This window comes from Ascaphus truei, chromosome 2, assembly GCF_040206685.1.
Source record: "Ascaphus truei isolate aAscTru1 chromosome 2, aAscTru1.hap1, whole genome shotgun sequence".
NCBI classification, from domain to species: Eukaryota; Metazoa; Chordata; class Amphibia; order Anura; family Ascaphidae; genus Ascaphus; species Ascaphus truei.
Genome location: NC_134484.1, coordinates 243,315,988 through 243,333,834, shown reverse-complemented (window position 1 = coordinate 243,333,834; position 17,847 = coordinate 243,315,988). Strand labels below are relative to the sequence as shown.

General features: G+C 36.3%; 1 long non-coding RNA gene across 1 annotated transcript; it reads left to right on the top strand.

Annotated features, from left to right (window-relative positions):
- Nucleotides 1-3,134: 3,134 nt before the first annotated feature.
- On the top strand, nucleotides 3,135-17,415 carry LOC142488647 (uncharacterized). Its single transcript, XR_012799557.1, has 3 exons — nucleotides 3,135-3,334; nucleotides 4,942-5,039; nucleotides 17,136-17,415. It is a non-coding gene; the product is annotated as an uncharacterized LOC142488647 (long non-coding RNA).
- The last annotated feature ends 432 nt before the right edge of the window (nucleotides 17,416-17,847 follow it).

Sequence of the window (17,847 nt, the reverse complement as noted above, 5' to 3'; positions counted from 1 at the left end):
AAAACCATAGAATTCAAAGACGGTGTACTTTCTTTTTCACACAACTGTATGTACTGAAAAATAATATTTCCATGCGTCCCCAAAAAAGAAGAAAGTGAATCTAAATTGGACATCAAGTTCAACTTGGCATAAACTCCTAAAAGTCTGTTAGGTTTATTTATTAAATATTTTACTAGGAAGTAATACATTGAGTTACTTCTTGTTTTCAAGTATGTCCTGGGCACAGAGTTATGGTGACATGGTTACAAATGCATGGTTAAATTAAATTAACAGAGTTATACATTATATATAAAGACATTGCATGCACAGTAAGAGATAATATATGTTATAGGTGTACATGTAACAGTTACCGACCAGATTAAAATGTGAGACAGCTTTAGTTTTGAAAGAACTTAGACTGGTGGTGGCTTTGAGAGTCTCAGGTAGATTGTTCCAGTTTTGAAGTGCACGGTAAGAAAAGAAGGAGTGGCCGGCTACTTTGTTGAACCTTGGGACCGTGAGCAGTCTTTTGGAGTCAGATCTGAGGTGTAGTGGTAGTAGTGTTAGCACAGAATTAAGTTGTATGCAACAAAGATTTATTCTGCGTAGCATTGATGTTTTATTAGATAGATTAACAACATGTTTTATTTTCACAGTATAAATCTTATAAATAATCTTACACTGATCATTTATATTTACTAATACTAATTATAGCTACAAAAAAATGCACATCATTTTGTTTTAATTTAAATTGTATCAATCAGGCATTCAACATGACACAATGCATCAAAATGATGACATCAAATTATTTGTCATGTATTAAGCCTTCATACATACGACACACATTTTACGAAGGGTTGTTCTACCTTTTAGCACTAACAGTTTGACGCACAAAAAATTTCAAATAAGATTTTAGTACATAGGCTCCAATAAGTATTTGGGTTTCCTTATAACAATAAATATTACTTCCCACCAAATTCGCATGCAGAACAGCTACACAAAGTGATTTAATGAAACAAATGAGTTTATTTATGTATATCTAAGAGTGGTGTATACACCAGTGGAAACAGGGAGAAGAGATATTGACACAGAAAATGGACAGGAGCAACATGATAGAGTGGTAGTTAAGGCTTGGTAAAAAAAAGTCTACGTTGCTCTGATGCCCATCAAGTTCTAGAAGACAATCTATACAGCTGCTTGCCGGTAAACTATCATGACTTTAATTTCTGAGATATTCATCATAACATGTTTCTACCATAAGCAGTACAGCACACACCAGAAACATTGTTTAATTATTTTAGACTTAAAGAATATACAGTTGTAGTCTAAACATATGTTCTAGAATTCCAATAACAAGAGTTAATGCTTGGGACTCCCCAGGACTTATCTCCTATGTCATGGGATCTGGCACTCCTGAAGTCCTACTGTATGAAATAGTAGCTAATGTACGTCCGAAAATCCCGCTCGTTTTGCTAGGGAAGATCCTGTCCTGCACTCCTGTAGAGAGTAGGACATGATCTGTACTGATCAGGAATGGAAGAGAAATTACTCCTCCCCTTCCATCATCAGACGGAGCAGTGGCATGATCCGAGTGCCGGAGGGACCGTCCACTCTGGACCGTAGCCCCTCCGGCATGCAAATTTAAAGGATGGCTAACTGGAAAATGACTTGCTATATTAGTGCTTCAACACAGTGAATAGATTAACAAATTCAACACTAATCCTCTAGGAATAGTTGTTTTAGCAATAGGTTCTCTCAGAAAAGATTCCTGCCTTAGTATATCTACAGTATATGTCTATACAAGGAACACAATGTACAAAGCAATGCAACTGAATAGCAAATAGCGTGTAATAAGGATGAAGAGCTCATTTGGTATTTGTTCTAAAGGAAAAGAAGAAAAAATATTCACAGCAAGATACAGAAGTCTTTGAACGCCCTCTGGTGTTTTTTTAGAGTGCTGTTCAATGAGTTATCCTTTACATCGGCATTAAAAAAAAACTAAATAAAGTGATCATAGACTACAATGTACAGATTCATTTTACAAAACCCCCTCAGAAAAAAAAAACGTTTTTATTAGCAGAAAAGGAACCCAAGTTTTAAGTAAGAACAAAATATTATGGCCATATTTACAAAGCAGTCTTCTGCCATAAGGCACCTTTCAGCATTGGAATACCGTACATCCCATTCAAGTAAAAAAATGTATCAAAATAAGAAGTGTTAGCCATTCTTGCATATTCCAGAACCAAAGCTTGTACGATACACATACATGTATGTGCAGCACAAGGGACGTGTAAAAAATGTACCACAGCTACAATCACAAGTCGAAAAATAGTAAGATGGGCTTCTCTTTACACACTTTTTCATGAAATATAATTAGCATGAATCCTATTTTGGTATATTGGTGCTATAAAGGCTGTAACTTTAGGTCTTTTCCACAGTTAATGGAAACATTGGCTGGCCTGTCACCCTAAAAGCAGTATTACCTGTATCATCCTGGCTGTGCATAGTTAATGCCAATAAGAAAACGTATCTTATGTTTAATAAAATAAGGGACAAACAATGTAGCAAGATCACATTTAGGTGAATATTCTGGAGTTTGGTCTGAAGATGCCTCCTTGTGCAGAAGAGTTTAACTCTATTCAAATAAATGGGACTAAGACTTCTTCAGAGCGGAGCAAGAGGCTTCACTGCATATTAAAAAAAAATGTAGGAGAAGCTTGCTTCGATCTACGTATAAGAAACCATTTAGACTGCAAGCATGTTCACGACTTCAATGCTAATGCAATTGTGACAATGTTGTAGAAAGGCAAACTAACATTGGACATAAGCTCACACATAGAATTGCCAGATGTCCCGTATATATGGGATTGTCCTTTATTTCATTGACTTGTCCCGTTGTCCCGCAAAGGTCTGTCGGGATGCATAATGGTCCTGTATTTTAGCGCATTGATGTGAAATGTCTGAATTTAATATTACTGTAATTAAATCAGCCATAAAAACTTAATAAATTTCTACTTACCTTTTCCGATATATATCACCTTACTAAATTATTACAATAATAAAAGGTAGGACACTGCCTGGTCATCTCAAAATATCATGACACCCACTCCTATAGTTGTTACCTTTTCTCCCACCTCTGCTTGTAATTTCAGTGCGCGTCTCTCCCTGTCCAGCCAAGAGCAGAGAGGATAAAAACCAAAGAAAATACTGGTCAAGCGCGAGATACCATTCAGCTTGAAGCATTTGCAAATCATTCATCACTCATCATGACGTCACACTTTCATAGTGGATTTTGATGTCCCTTATTATTTAAACTCAAATGTGACAGCCCTACTCGCACACAATGATCACAGAGGTAGGTTAAGATTTACATGCCAATTTTTTTGTGCACTATAATGCGTTTTGTGTTGTACATTATATCTTATCTATAAATTGGCTTGCACCATTTTTCTTAATATATGTTATCTGTTCTTCAAGCATTCTTGGATAACTGAATATAGATTCAGTACACAGGTTAATTTTCAGGATGCCAAGTTTTATATGTTTAGAGGCCTATTACTTGGGTTATAGTTGCTTCTATTGACCATACTGCTGACATGTCCTCGACCTTCATAAATCTATTTACACGCAATACTAAATTATGTATGGTGTATTTCTGAAAGTATCCCACATGGAACACTGATTTTTCTGGCTATATATTTTTCTCTATATTTTTTTCCATTAAACTTGACTTGCTTTTGCAGCCATCAGACTGATAAATAACATTTGGCTGTCTTTTCTCAACATCCTGCTCTTTTATTTGAAGAAGAGCCATGGAAGGTCTCCAAATATTGGAGTTTTATTAAGAACCCTTATGGAGCAATAAAAGGTATCACAAAAACGGAGTACTTAGTACAGTATTTACTGTTACACAAAACCCTTTCTAGATATAAAGAGGACCAGATATCTAGTTATGGCTGCTGAGAGAATGCCAGGGCTATGTACTCAACTAGGAATCCTCCCCCTACCACTGCTAAAGTGGTTGAGTAGTGGAGGGAGTGGCTTGGTGACTGACACAGTTATTGAGTGGAGGGGGATTGCTATACCAGCACAACTTCCTCAGCTGGGAAGCTGGGGTGGCCATTGGGGAGAAGAAGATTTTACAGGCCATGCTCAAACCAGAAGTTTCATTTGCCACAAGGATGTGAAGGCAAACTTGGAGGGTCTAGTCTGCCCTTCCCGCACAGCCACCACACCTGGGATACTAGGTCAAGATTCTTGCCCCTTTCAAAGGCCCTGCATCTAGCCTTACAATTATGCTATAAACTCTAGGGGGGATGTTTGAAATAAACAGACTAACATCTCCTTCAGATGTTGCTACTGCAAACTGCACAATTACCATGCCAGCTACAACCACAATTTATATGTTGTGTTTATAAATTCTGTTTTATTATTGTTTTGAGAAAAAAAAAACTTTTTTGTGTTAATCTATATAGTTGACTTGTTGCTTAATAACAAAATATTTTGTTCATGTATACTATATTATAACTTGAGCTTTTCAATGAACAAAGGTGTTTGTGGCCATAATTCCCATGTGCATTACTAGGAATGTCTCTTACTAGTGTTCTCTATCTCAATACTGCATAATATTATGTATGCTTCTCATCTACTCAATGGTGCATAATCACTGATTATCAAACGAAAGTATGAATGCTATTGGTGACATCTTTTGATGTAGATTACTGAGCAGTGAAACTTAAAACAACTGTTTTCTTAGACATTATCTGCTATGTTCTACTGTCTGTTGACAAATGTTCAGATTGGCCTTTGAAGTGCACTTTAATTAGACCAGAATACCTCTGAAAGACAGATTACATTACATTCATACTACATGTTACATTTTATAGCTTCCCATTGGATAAGAATAGTTTTTCTAATCTATATCATTTGTCTTACAAATGATCTTTATCACTTGATGTCTAGGCACAAGGTTAATTCTCTTCCAACAGTTCTTAACATACTGGAAAATCTCAAACAAAATGAACATCAAGCCCAGCTAGTAAAGTTTTCATCTAGTAAAAGTAAGTAATGTCCAGCTCTGAATTTTTTTTGTGTGTGTCATTGTCAGGCAACAAAACTAGTTCTCTTTTCTTTAGATTCCAGATAACGTTTTGAAAGGCGGTATAAAAAAAAAAGCAAAACAGCTTTGGCCAGTAACATGTATAAAACATTTAAATTAGAATTTTTATTGTTTGTTTTAGAATCAACCATTTCTACTGCCGTCAAGGTTTAAAAAAAAATAATTCTACATTTTTTATTTTAGTTTGCGCCGTTATTCATGTTTAGAATCAAAGCAAAACTTTTGAAATCATTAAAATAAAAAATAAGTTATTTGGAAGGCTTTCCTTAAGAAAAAAAATTGGAAGCAAATACTTTAAAGATGCAATCACCTTTCCAAATCTAAATCTACTTGCAGGGAATAAGTACTTCCCACTGTGTAACAAGTTAAGCTTCCCACTTCTTTAACCTAAAAAAATATAATGAATAATAACAATACTACTATAGTGGCTATTTGCTGTTGCAATAGTTAGAAAAGCATCTATATTTTTACTTTCTTGAATTATTTTTCATTAGGGTTCTGTTTTGATAAAAAAAATTCCTTCCTACGATTAAAGTAGCTTTTTAAATATCTTATGAGAAAAGGTACATCACAGCAGATTTGTTGCTATGTAACCATGAATATTCTCTTCCTGCTGTCTCCCAATACACACAAGGGTGCAGGTCCCTCTTGTATGCCCCTGTAGTAGTAAATTCCCAAATACAGAGAATGCATAGGATTAAGAACCCACACTCAGCATTTATTAGTAGCATTTGACAGCCCAAAGAGGAGTATTTTTATTGAAGTGCGTGAGTGTTTGAGATGTAGATGCTCTCCCCAAATGGTGTGCCAGTGTACCTCCTGATAGGCCTTTGCCCCACCTTCTCACTTCCTGTTCAATGGCTTGCCTCCTCTTGTGTATACCCTACAATGCATTGAACTACTTCACCGCTTCATCAGGGTTCACTACATTTCTGTCCTTCTGGGCTGTTTATAATCTCTTAATTACTAATCCAAGTGAATAATATTAAGATACTCTATCAGTCTATTTGATCAGATTTATATATAAAAAATGTCATGATTACTTTATTACGAGATTAATAAAATGTAATAATGTATAAAAGTTCAATACTGTACTAAAAAAGTAGTTTAATAGATAATGTGAGTGACATATTCTAAATTGCCCATGCCCAATTATTAAGGGAAACCTAAATGAGAATATATTATAATAAATAATTAAAATTAAAAGGTATATGGAAAATAAGTGTACGTGTATTATAAATGTCAGTATATTATAATTGCTACCATTGAACTGCATGAAAAATCTAAAAAACATACTACAACATAAGACATACATAAATAATATCAACTATATTTCAATATTAAAAAATTAACTCAGAAAATTATTTCTTTATTAAAATAATGTATATAAAAACAATATTAAATATATTAAAACATCTAAAATAGATGAAGAAATACAGTATATGAAGAGTAAATGAGTTCTTCAGTATTAGGTTATATTTTTTATTTAGTCTAACAATTGATATTATAAGACAAGCATTAAAGAATTTTCCCTCTTCCTCTGGTCAGTAATTCTTATTACAAAGATTAAACACAGATGTAAAAAAACAATGATCTTAGGCAGAGGATGTGGAGAATTAATGGTAAATAAACAGACGTCAATAAATGGATGAAAGGGATAGTGAGAATTGTGGAGAGCACAGAGAACCATTATGAATTACCACAATTAGTATATGAAGAAGATTTTAAGGTTTTAAAATATCAAGTTATAGAATGACAGATTGAAGATCTTGAGCCTCCAAGAACCAATGTTTTCATATGGAAGATCCAATAAGTTTGCCTATGTGAAAAATGACCACATTATATATATATATATATATATATATATATATATATATATATATATATATATATATATATATATATATATATATATATATATATATATATATATATATACAGTATATATATATATATATATATATATATATATATATATATATATATATATACAATAAAGGACTGCGCTGTTGTCTTAGATGCCAGAAAACAATGGTAATGAGTTAAAAATGGTAAAAATCTTCAACAAATAGAAATAAATCTATACCAAAAAATGCACAATAATCAATAGCTAACAAGCAAAGAAATATAAAAATAATAAAAATAAATTTAAATGCGTGGTGCTGTGAACCTTCCTTTGTCTGCTCAATGCAGATAGTCCTATGGAGTCCAAACAATTGTACCAGTATTGGGGAGTATAGATAGCACTATCAGGAAAAACAGGCAGCTTCTTTGAAAGGGTGCAACGACCTCCCTCTCCACCTGCATAGAAAAAATAGAAGAAAAAGAAGCGCCAACTCCTAGTGCATTACTGTGCAAACTCGATATATTTAATGCCCAAAAATCTCAATAAAAATGAACTCACAAACATAGAACAATAAAAAGCATTTTATGAGATATACTCATGCTCCAAGGACCAGGAAAACTGCTGCTTCACTGCTGTCTTTGGCTCCGTGACACCTCTGGGTAGGTATGCTGCCTTTGCTGTGCACCGCATGCAGGAACTGATGTGTTTAGCCGTCCGCAATGGTCTCTCCCCGGGTGTACACCAACCGATGATTTTTTGTTCCCACCGGGGACGGTGAATGTCGCGGACCAGCGGATGACGTCACAAAGATGGCAGAGGATGCCGGACCGGTAGAATTCCAAGCAGATCTGAAGTAAGCGTTTATGAAGGTCCACTGCACACCTTCCCTACGCGTTTCATCAGATAGACTGACTTCTTCAGGGGATGGGCTCTGGGTGTGTGGTAGGAAGTATATATACACCCCCACGAGTCCAATTAGGTAAATTGGTTGTTAGGGAAAATATGTGTGGGCAATCTGTATAACTACATAGTCCAATTGATTAGATATTTGAACACCTGATATATATATATATATATACAGTGTGTATAGGTCAATTGGAGTGCTACTGGATGTGGCTAAATGGATACAACAAAAAACAGAGACGCCCAAAGCTACATCCAATATGACAAAAATTCACAGTGAACCTGGACAAAGTTAATATATATATATATATATATATATATATATATATATATATATATATATATATTATTTGGTAATTTTTGGGGTTTCTTAGAGCTTGCTGGTTATGTGTGTGTTTATTAACTTTGTCCAGCTAGTCTCAGCTGTTTTGGAGGTTAGTGGCCCATCCCTCCAAGGGTTTAAGCTCGCCCCTCCCCACTTTCCACGTAAGCAGGTCTTTTTCATGCAGCTGGTTAGGACAGATCCAATGCGATCATTTTTCCTCTAATTATAGAGGTAAATAAGAATTTAAATCAGTTAGTGTTAGGACCTGCAATATTTGGTCATGCCTTGATGTGGCTTGCAGGCTTAAAATGCTTTGTCCAAAGGGTTTAACTAAATGACCCTTTTTCAAGAGATATATAGGTATTTCACTTAATATTTTTGTCATATTGGATGTAGCTTTGGGCTTCTCTGTTTTTTGTTGTATACCTTTTAAAATAGTTAGACAATATATGGTTAGTAACTTCCTTCAAAATGTGTCCAGTGAACCTATTCTTCAGTGATCTTATTTTTCTACCAATATATTGCAAATGCATTCAATGATTATTTTGTGGGGTGTGCTACAGTACTAACTTATTAGCAAAACGCAACCCAAACCATAAACATGAATCTCATTCTGAGAGTACCCCTGTAGCCCCACCCTCTCCCAAAACTGCTCATAATTTTCAATTTGTATCTGAAGAGGAGATTACACAAATGCTCCTCAAATTAAAACTAAGCAGTCAATGTGGACCTGACTTACTGCAATCTATGTTCCTAAGACTTGGTGCCACAGCCATTGCCAAACAGATTGCTTCCATAGTCAACTCTATTCTGTCAGCAGGCCATGTCCCTAAGACCTGGAAAACTGCCAGAGTTCTCCCAATATTCAAAAGTGGGGACAAAAGCACTGTCTCAAACTACAGGCAAATCTCTCTTCTCCCAATACTATCTAAAGTCATGGAAAAATGTGTTCACTCCCAATTTAGCGATTACTATACCAAGACAAATTTCCCTAGCCAATTCCAATCTGGCTTTCGCCCCAAACATTCCACGGTAACTGCCCTGCTAAAAGTTTGCAATGAGATCCAGTGTGGATCAAAGTGGGACAACTCACTGGTGCAATATTCCTAGATTTTGCAAAGGCTTTTGATACTGTTTATCATGTTATCTTGCTTAATCTCCAGTGCTCTGGAATAGGAAAGCATGCTTTAAACTGGTTTCATTCCTACCTATCAGGTAGATCCCAACATGTGTCTATCTCAGAACTCCAACCCCTTGGATATCACCTGTGGTGTCCCACAAGGCTCTGTTGTGGGGCCCCTAATCTTCTCAGTGTTCATCAATGATCTTCCTACAGCTTGTAAGGGAGTTTAAATACACATGTATGCAGATGACACAATCTTATATTCACACCGCCCTAGACTCTCCGACCTTGAACACATACTTCAATCTGACTTTTTGAGACTTAAAAACTGTTTTTAATAACTGACAAAACTGTAACAATGGTATTTGGGGCCGAGGCCAAATTTTTAAAGCTTCCAATGACTGAGCTCCAGATCAGAACCAATTCTAAAACTACCCGAACTCCTGTTACTAGTTTTAAATACTTAGGCATATGGTTTGAACCCCATTTAACATTTGAGATGCACATTAATACCCTGACATCAAAAACCTATGTGAAACTAGGTGTACTTTCCAAGAACAAATCCTCCCTAAGTATGCTTGTTCAGAGAGCGTATCGCACAGCAGATCCCAAATGCAATTATCAACTATGGAACATAGTATACGGCTTGGCACCCCAAACCCACCTTAGCAAATTTGATACTCTCTACAAATCAATATGCCGTTTTGTTCTCCAATGCAACTACAACACACATCACTGTGAAATACTTAAAGAACGAGATTGGTCATCACTTGAGTCTAGATGCAAAGATCTTCTTTTCTGTTTTACCTTCAAATACTTTCTGGGCAAGCTACCCAGCTATCTGAACAAGCTCCTCACCCCTACCACATGCAGCACTTATCATCTGAGATCACACTCCAAAAACTGTTCATGGTCCCAAGGTTCAGGAAAGTATCCGGCCGCTCCTACTTCTCTTACTGTGCACCCCAAAACTGGAACAACCTACCGGAGACTCTCACAGTCTAAGTTCTTTCAAAACTAAAGCTGTCTCACATTTTAATCTGGTCTGTAACTGTTACATACGCCTATAATATATATTATCTTTAACTGTCCATGCAATGGCTTGTATATAATGAATACTCTTTTCACTTATGTAACTATGTATTTGCAACCATGTATTATTTGTCATCATAACTCTATGCCCAGGACATACTGTACTTGAAAACGAGAGATAACTCTCAGTGTATTACTTCCTGGTAAAACATTTTATAAATAAATACTACAGTCCACAATGCATTGTTCAGCAGAGTTCTCAAGTATTAAACTTAGATCAGGTGCAAGCTAATTAAAGTACATTACTGTGTAAATGGAATTTACCCTCTAGTAAGAAAAAAAAAAAAAACAGCAACTGATATTCCAATTTAGGATTTACAAATTAAAGTAGTAATTTATATATCAGTCACATGAAATATTTCAATGAGATAACAGATATTGGCACAACTTCAGAATCCGTTTACATTTCAAAAAATGACAATCCACCAAGATATGAAAGGATTTTCTTTAATTTTGTAATGTGGCTTTTAATGAAGGTGGATAAATGTCAGTTAGAATTGCTGCAGCTGGTAGCCCTGAGGGTTTCTGTAACCGTTTCACAGTCAGGAAGAGGCGTCATCATTTACATTCCACAAAGCTTGCCTCAGGTGCCTAGGCGACTTTATGCATGCCGTGCCTAAACAACACATTTTTACTACATGAATTGTGTGATAGTGGACTTGGTAACACAGGTGAGCAGTTAAAGTTTTATGATCAATACACTGTCTGGAAATGATGTGCCAAATGAAAATGTGCTCACTTATTACTGCAGTTATGTTATGTAAAATATTGTGCCGCGTAGGAAAAGCACTGTGTAAAATCCATGAGACTACAAGGATAAATTCACTGACTCTAAGGAGGCTTTACATTCGTTGGGCCATATTTATTAAGCAGTTCTGTAAGACAACCTATGGCCCGTTCAACGCAATGGTCCGTAAGGTATTTTACAGAGCAATACGTTATCTTATGAAGGACTGTAGTACCACTTGATTGATAGGACCTTACTTTTTAGGTCCATGAAAATCCAAGATGTTTAAAAAAAAATTCTTGCTGAATGTGCCTAATGTAAAAAAAACCAGAACATACAGTAAATAAATATTTTTTACATGCATCTTTGATGTTAATACAAGGGTAATTCATATGATAACCCTAATTTGTAGGGATAGGGTAGTTATGTTTAAACCTCTGTTTGGGCTAGGCACTGATTTAGAATGTCCAACAGCCAATGGTGGTTTAGAGTTTTTATATAGGTTGGCAGCTTAAGGGGCAAAATAGAAAGAGTAACATATTACCATAAGATCCATCTTTTCAAGCGTTTTATGTTCTCTAAAACTGTGAAATCTACGACTGCAAGTGAATTCTCACATGTAAAACTATAAAGAATGATTTATCAGAGCATCTATAAACCTTTACAGTACCATTACTGTATAAAGAACATCCTGCATTTCCAGAAGCTCCAAATAACAAGCCGAAAAGTGTGTTTTTTTCATCATTATTCTAGGGTATGACATTACACTTTAGTATATATCAGTCAATATAGTAAGTTTATTATTATTAGTTATTTAACGCATAACCAGTAAGCATTTTGAATAGGATCAAGTTAAATGTACAGAGGGTATTTTATTATTATTGAAAGTTTAAATACAATATCCCTCTGGATTAGGGAGCCATAGCCATCTGTGTGTTGATGCATGATATCGTAACGTAACACATTGCATCTATTGTAATAGTCATCTATTATCAAGAGCACAACATTTAGGACATAGTTATTTCGTACACTCCTTTCCTATCACCACCTGTCCCAACACATGCTACTGTGTTTTGGTTTGAAAGTTAGCCTGGTAATAAAAGAAGTTAAAGAGGCTTCAACATAATATAAATAAATTGGAGTAGAAGTTATCATTATAAGAACATAATTATCATATGTTGAAAGTAGTACAGCAATGCTTTTAATACACAAAGACACATTTGAAAAGTATGTTAGTGCACAGAGTTATAATCATAGAGAAAGAATAAGGTGCACTCATACAAAGTTAGTGAAATAAATCAATGCGCTCCAGATTCCCACTTTTGATCAAATAATGTGACTAATTTGTGCAATAAAGTACGATACAAATAAATTCCTGGTGATAGCCTGTTTTCGAGTATGGCTTTTTCTTACGTTATTGCAAGTTTCTTAAAAGGTTCAGAGGTGCACAGAAACTCCCAGGATCATAACGATGGAAACATAAATCATAACAGTGTAACTTTGTGTGGAAAATTGAATTAATGTGATTTGTGTTCATTTAATACACTGGCAAATTCCAAGGAATAATCAACATGGTAGAACAATACCAAGTTTTTATTAGCTCTTGGGACACTTGCCAAACGTTCCAAACCTGAGGATAAATAGACAAAGAAGAAATACATAGTGCAAAAAGTATTTACTAATCAGGACACGCAGCACGTAAATGAAAACATTCACAATAAGTCTCTGATACTGTAAGTGGGCCTTTAGGGTCATTTTAAAGTCAGCACATCCACCCGACCTACAGTAGAGTCCTGCTCTGAATATGGAGAGCTGACACGCTGACAGGGGCTTGCTCGTGTACAGCAAACCCTCCGATGAGCTTGTCATCATGAACAGGGAAGTCAAGATGGCTGATGTCTTAGTACGGTGTCCTCAGTGGCCTACACTTCAATCCAACGAATTTCACCAGCAATTTGGCTTTCTCAGGCACTCAGTTAGGAATAATTAACTTGTCACTGGTGCTAATGCCAATGGAGAATACCAGGTATTGTCAAATATAAAGAACAGAAGGCAGCACTGGTGTTTTTCGGGGTGTGTATTAGTCATTCCACCTTTCATTATGGCACAGGGACCTTTCTCGGGTCTAGTGCAGGACTGACATTTCAACCCACTAATACAAAGATCCATGTAAGTGCTGCCTTCTCTTTTCATCTAACTATAATCAGAAATAATTGGCAAATATTACCACATAACAGAATGAAGACATTTGTTTAGCAAACAGGCATCAAAATGTATAATGTTTGAATGCTAACAATGAGTACAGTAATAATTTGGTGATCCCACTTTATGTACAGTAACATGATTAACACCATAAATGCTAAAAGAGTCAGCAACTGGCTCATATTGTAATTCCTTTTAAGTCTACTTAAAGGGAATTACAAGAACTTGCCTTTAACACTACAGGCATTTTAATGTTCTGTGTCATATAACACTCTAATGTATCAGTACTCTGAATGTGATAGCCCTGTTTTTTGTTTCCGCACCTTGTCGCTCGTTAGCATTCCAACCATATTACATTGTTGTTGTCTTCTGAGAATGGAACTTCAGATCTCTTGTTACTTGTCACGGTGGTGTGGGAAAAATATAAAACAACGTTGTGATCTATTTGTAATGTTAACCATTAGTCTCACAGAGGTTGAGGTAATAAAGTAAACTAAAAAGAATCACACGTTACAGGCAACTATGCAACTAACTGGGTAAATTAGGATTGTAATTAAGTAATTGGTTTCATGTCATCTAAGAATCATGTGTCACTTTATATACAGAATGTAATTAGTGAGGGGACCCATTGTACATAAACAAGACAATAAGGTCTGCTCAGCCCTAAGCCATCTTTAAACTTCTATGTAAATGCAAGATAAGATAACGCGCCATGTACAGTGTATGTTTTAAATAATATAGAAAAAAATAAACTTTACAAGACCATTTATTATAACTGCAATCAAGTACAGTATTGGCCTGGGTGATGGAATACATCATTGTGATTGAAACTGAACTTTTATCTTTTGCCATGCTTTAGGGCAACTTCTGTGCCTCTATGGTTATTGCTGCACATTATCAGAAGTTCTGTTTAAGGCAAGTTTGGGCCAATTTAGGGCAAAAACTGCATAAGATGTAGCAAACAAAAAATGTATATTGCTTTCGTGATTTTATGTCTATGAAAAATCTGATGCAGTTGTTTTTGTTCCCTAATTGCTCCACTTTTGCCTTAATAAATAGAACTATCTCTTTAGTAGTTACAGTACAGTTTGTCTTTGTCAAGTAAAAGTATGAATGAACTTTGTTTGCCCTGTAGGATCTGTGCATAGTTTTATGTTACACTGTACAGGTGTCTAGCAATCGACTTAAGTTTCGGAAAGACAGACATGCCAAGATCCAGCCATATAGTTGCATCTAATACAAAGATCTCTTTTGTTTTACATCACGTTTCTATCCTGGGGAGACAGTTTCTTCAAGGCAACACGTACTTCTGTAACCAATATCAAACCTTATCAGCCCTTGCTTGTTTTGAAACGTGCTGCCTGTTTGTAATGACAGCAAAGTATGAAAGCAGGTCCAGCTAGAGCAGCTCATGTTCAAAGCTTTGAAAATGAAAAAGACCAGATTGTTGCTCTGGCAAAGTACATACCACCTGCTAGTTGACTAAAGCAACATCAAGCATACAGGATCTGATCATGCAGCAGTTGATTGTACTGTGAGACAAAAGCCAACTTTGTTGCTGATGTAACAATGAGTCCCACACTCAGATAGCATACAAGTCTAGATCAATCTAAATTAGCAGTTCTTTATGCTGCAGAATGATTTCAGATTTTCATTTAAAGCTTCAGTTCTGATATATTTAATTCTCTTTTACATGACTGGGAAATTCCAGAGAAATTGCAGAGAAATAATTATTGTAAAATGTTTTTAGAGGGCACTTAAACATGGTGCCTACTGTACTAGCTATTCCATTTGTCTCAGCTCAAGTCAATATTTTTTTTAATCCCTGCAGTAGTTTATTTTGGTATGGTATCATAGGGCTAGATCCACAAAGCTCTGGTTGACTCTCTCATGAACAGACAATAAGTTCACTGACTTAACATGGTATCCTCAAAGCTAATGATATGCAAAGACGATGTGCAAACTACAGCTAATTTGCATAGGCTTACCATCCCATTATTGTAGCATAACATGGTGTAATGGCGTTACTCCTTTCCAGACCCTGAAATAGGGCTTTTGATGAATTGGCGACAGGGAGGAGATAAAAGAGTAATAATACCGGGAAATAATGCTATGTTATTTACTGTAAATCATGGCTACCTGTGGCATTTCACCAATCCAGAAACTTCAAAGTGCCTGGTTAGGAGTAACACCAAATGTAGGTATAACTTAAATAATGTAATGTCCCTACATTAAACTTAAAGAGAACACTGAACTATGGGAGATGGGTGGTGTCACGTATGGCACACATGTGAGCACGTGACCTGCATACGGGACATGGGTTAATACACATCTCGCAAACTGGCCCAATTTTCACCTTCGCAAAGGTTCCTCAAATGGACAATATCTCCCCTAACGCTGTCCCTATATACCATCTGTCACGAACAGCACATAAATGAGAACATGACTTAAATATGCAACCAGGGTTAATACGCATAGCTACTCTAGCCAACTCACCTCCGCAAGGTACTTTCAACTACTTAATATTAACCCCTTACTTACTTAATATTAACCCCTCAATTGCAATCATAACAGTCCACTGCCATTACCCAAGAATTATGTAAAAATATGCAAATGAATATCTGCCAGGGTGTCAGGTCCCTGTTTATTATAGAAACAACTTCACAGTACACAATACACAAAAATCAGTTATAGCAAAATATGTCCAAAAATGTAAATACTCTCTACCAGAGCATGCACCATTTCGTTCAGAGACCCAAAGCATTATTTATAAAGGAATTGTTTAATATTTATAAAAATACAGTGCTTCAGATTACAGAAAAAGATTATTACAAAAACATACACTTACAGTAAGTTTCTTAAAATAACAGGATAAAACCGATATCCCTATAAAATACTTTACCATACATATGTGGTAATTTTCTCCAGAGAGGTCACTGGCATAGAAATATGAGAATTCATGTGTTTGGTTCAAAACACACCTCTGTTGAATTCTGATTTCATAACTCCAGGGAAAGCCCTATATACCATTATTTTCCTATTTAAACCACATAAGCCCACACCTGTGATAAATCAGCTGCTAGATTGACACGAAAAAAATACGTTTAACTCTTTGCCTCAATATATAAACACACTCATAACTTCTTTTCAATAATACTTAGTCACATATATCAATAGATTCAGGCGATTATGACGAGACTAATTCTAATGGTCTTGCTACTAAATTTGAGTGACAAGTGGATATCTGTCCATGGCACTTCTTATCCATATAGTGTGTGGTACAGTTTGATTTGTCTTTTGTCACAATTACAAATATCTAAACGTAATACTGTACTTTAAAATCGAGGTTATCACTAGATATTCTTATTTTTATTAATATCACCCAACTAAGGTGTGACCTGTGTGTCACCCCCTTTCTGAGGTACAAGGAATGTCTCAATAATGTTAGTTTCCTTGGAAGCTGGCAGACTAATATCTGGCTATCATTTATTGCCTCCTAAATGACACATATGTCACTTTTAGTGGGCCATCAATGATAGCCCCTGCCCCCCCCCCAATTAAGTCTTCCTTGTATGTCTGCACAGTCCAATGAGAAGTCTTGACCTGTCATAAACCCAATATATTGTATTTTTAAATCAAACAGTAGCTACATTAACCCATTCAACACCAAATTAATTAAAATACATCTCATGATATTATAATGACAGGCCTCATGAATTATGGCACGCGGGGCCCTGGAGAGGCCTAGTGAGGGCAGGAAGAGGGAAGGGGTAGACTATTTAAGAGGCACGTGGCTCATGCTTACTTCTCTCTCTTCAGGATGGACCCCTGAGCAGAGGTCAAGCGGTGTTGGTGGCAGAGAGGATCAACCCAGGTGGAGACTGAGGCAGCATCTTCAATCCCCCCTCCCCCACTCCCCCCACCCTGGCTGAGGACTGTGTGAGAAACAGAAACAAGGGGAGCGCGGATAAATAAAAGGTTGATCGTAGGTGTAAAGAGTGTAGGCTGATTAATAGTACAGCCAGTCTAATGAAGCTTCACTCCAGTGCACAAGGGGTCAGAGTCGACCTCAGTCAATGCACTTAGGAGAAACTTACAAAGGGGATAAGAATGATAATAATAAATATATACTCACACGGGCCTTTGTGAGCACATGTACATCTGAGGGTTCTTGGTCTCTTTTTGAAGTATGTGGGAAGTCGCTCCTCCTTAACTCGTTATGTTCGTACGAGGTCTTCAGTACATCCCAGGTCACCAGGTTAACCCTCTCCTTAACAGAGGTGTTATTGTGGTGATATGGTTTCTCTTAAACATTCCCCCTCCTCTGGTTGCACTCTCAACTCACCTCACAAGGATTGGGAGAGTGGAGTTGGTGAGATAAACAGCACAAATACTCAAATCTGAGGGCTTAAAGTGCAGCCCGGCTGGCATAACAGCTGGCCTGTCTAACCACCAGGGTTCAGCACAAGGGTTAAAAAACCTCAGTAAATGCTGCACACAGGGTGTCCCCTGATAAAGAATAAAGCAGGGA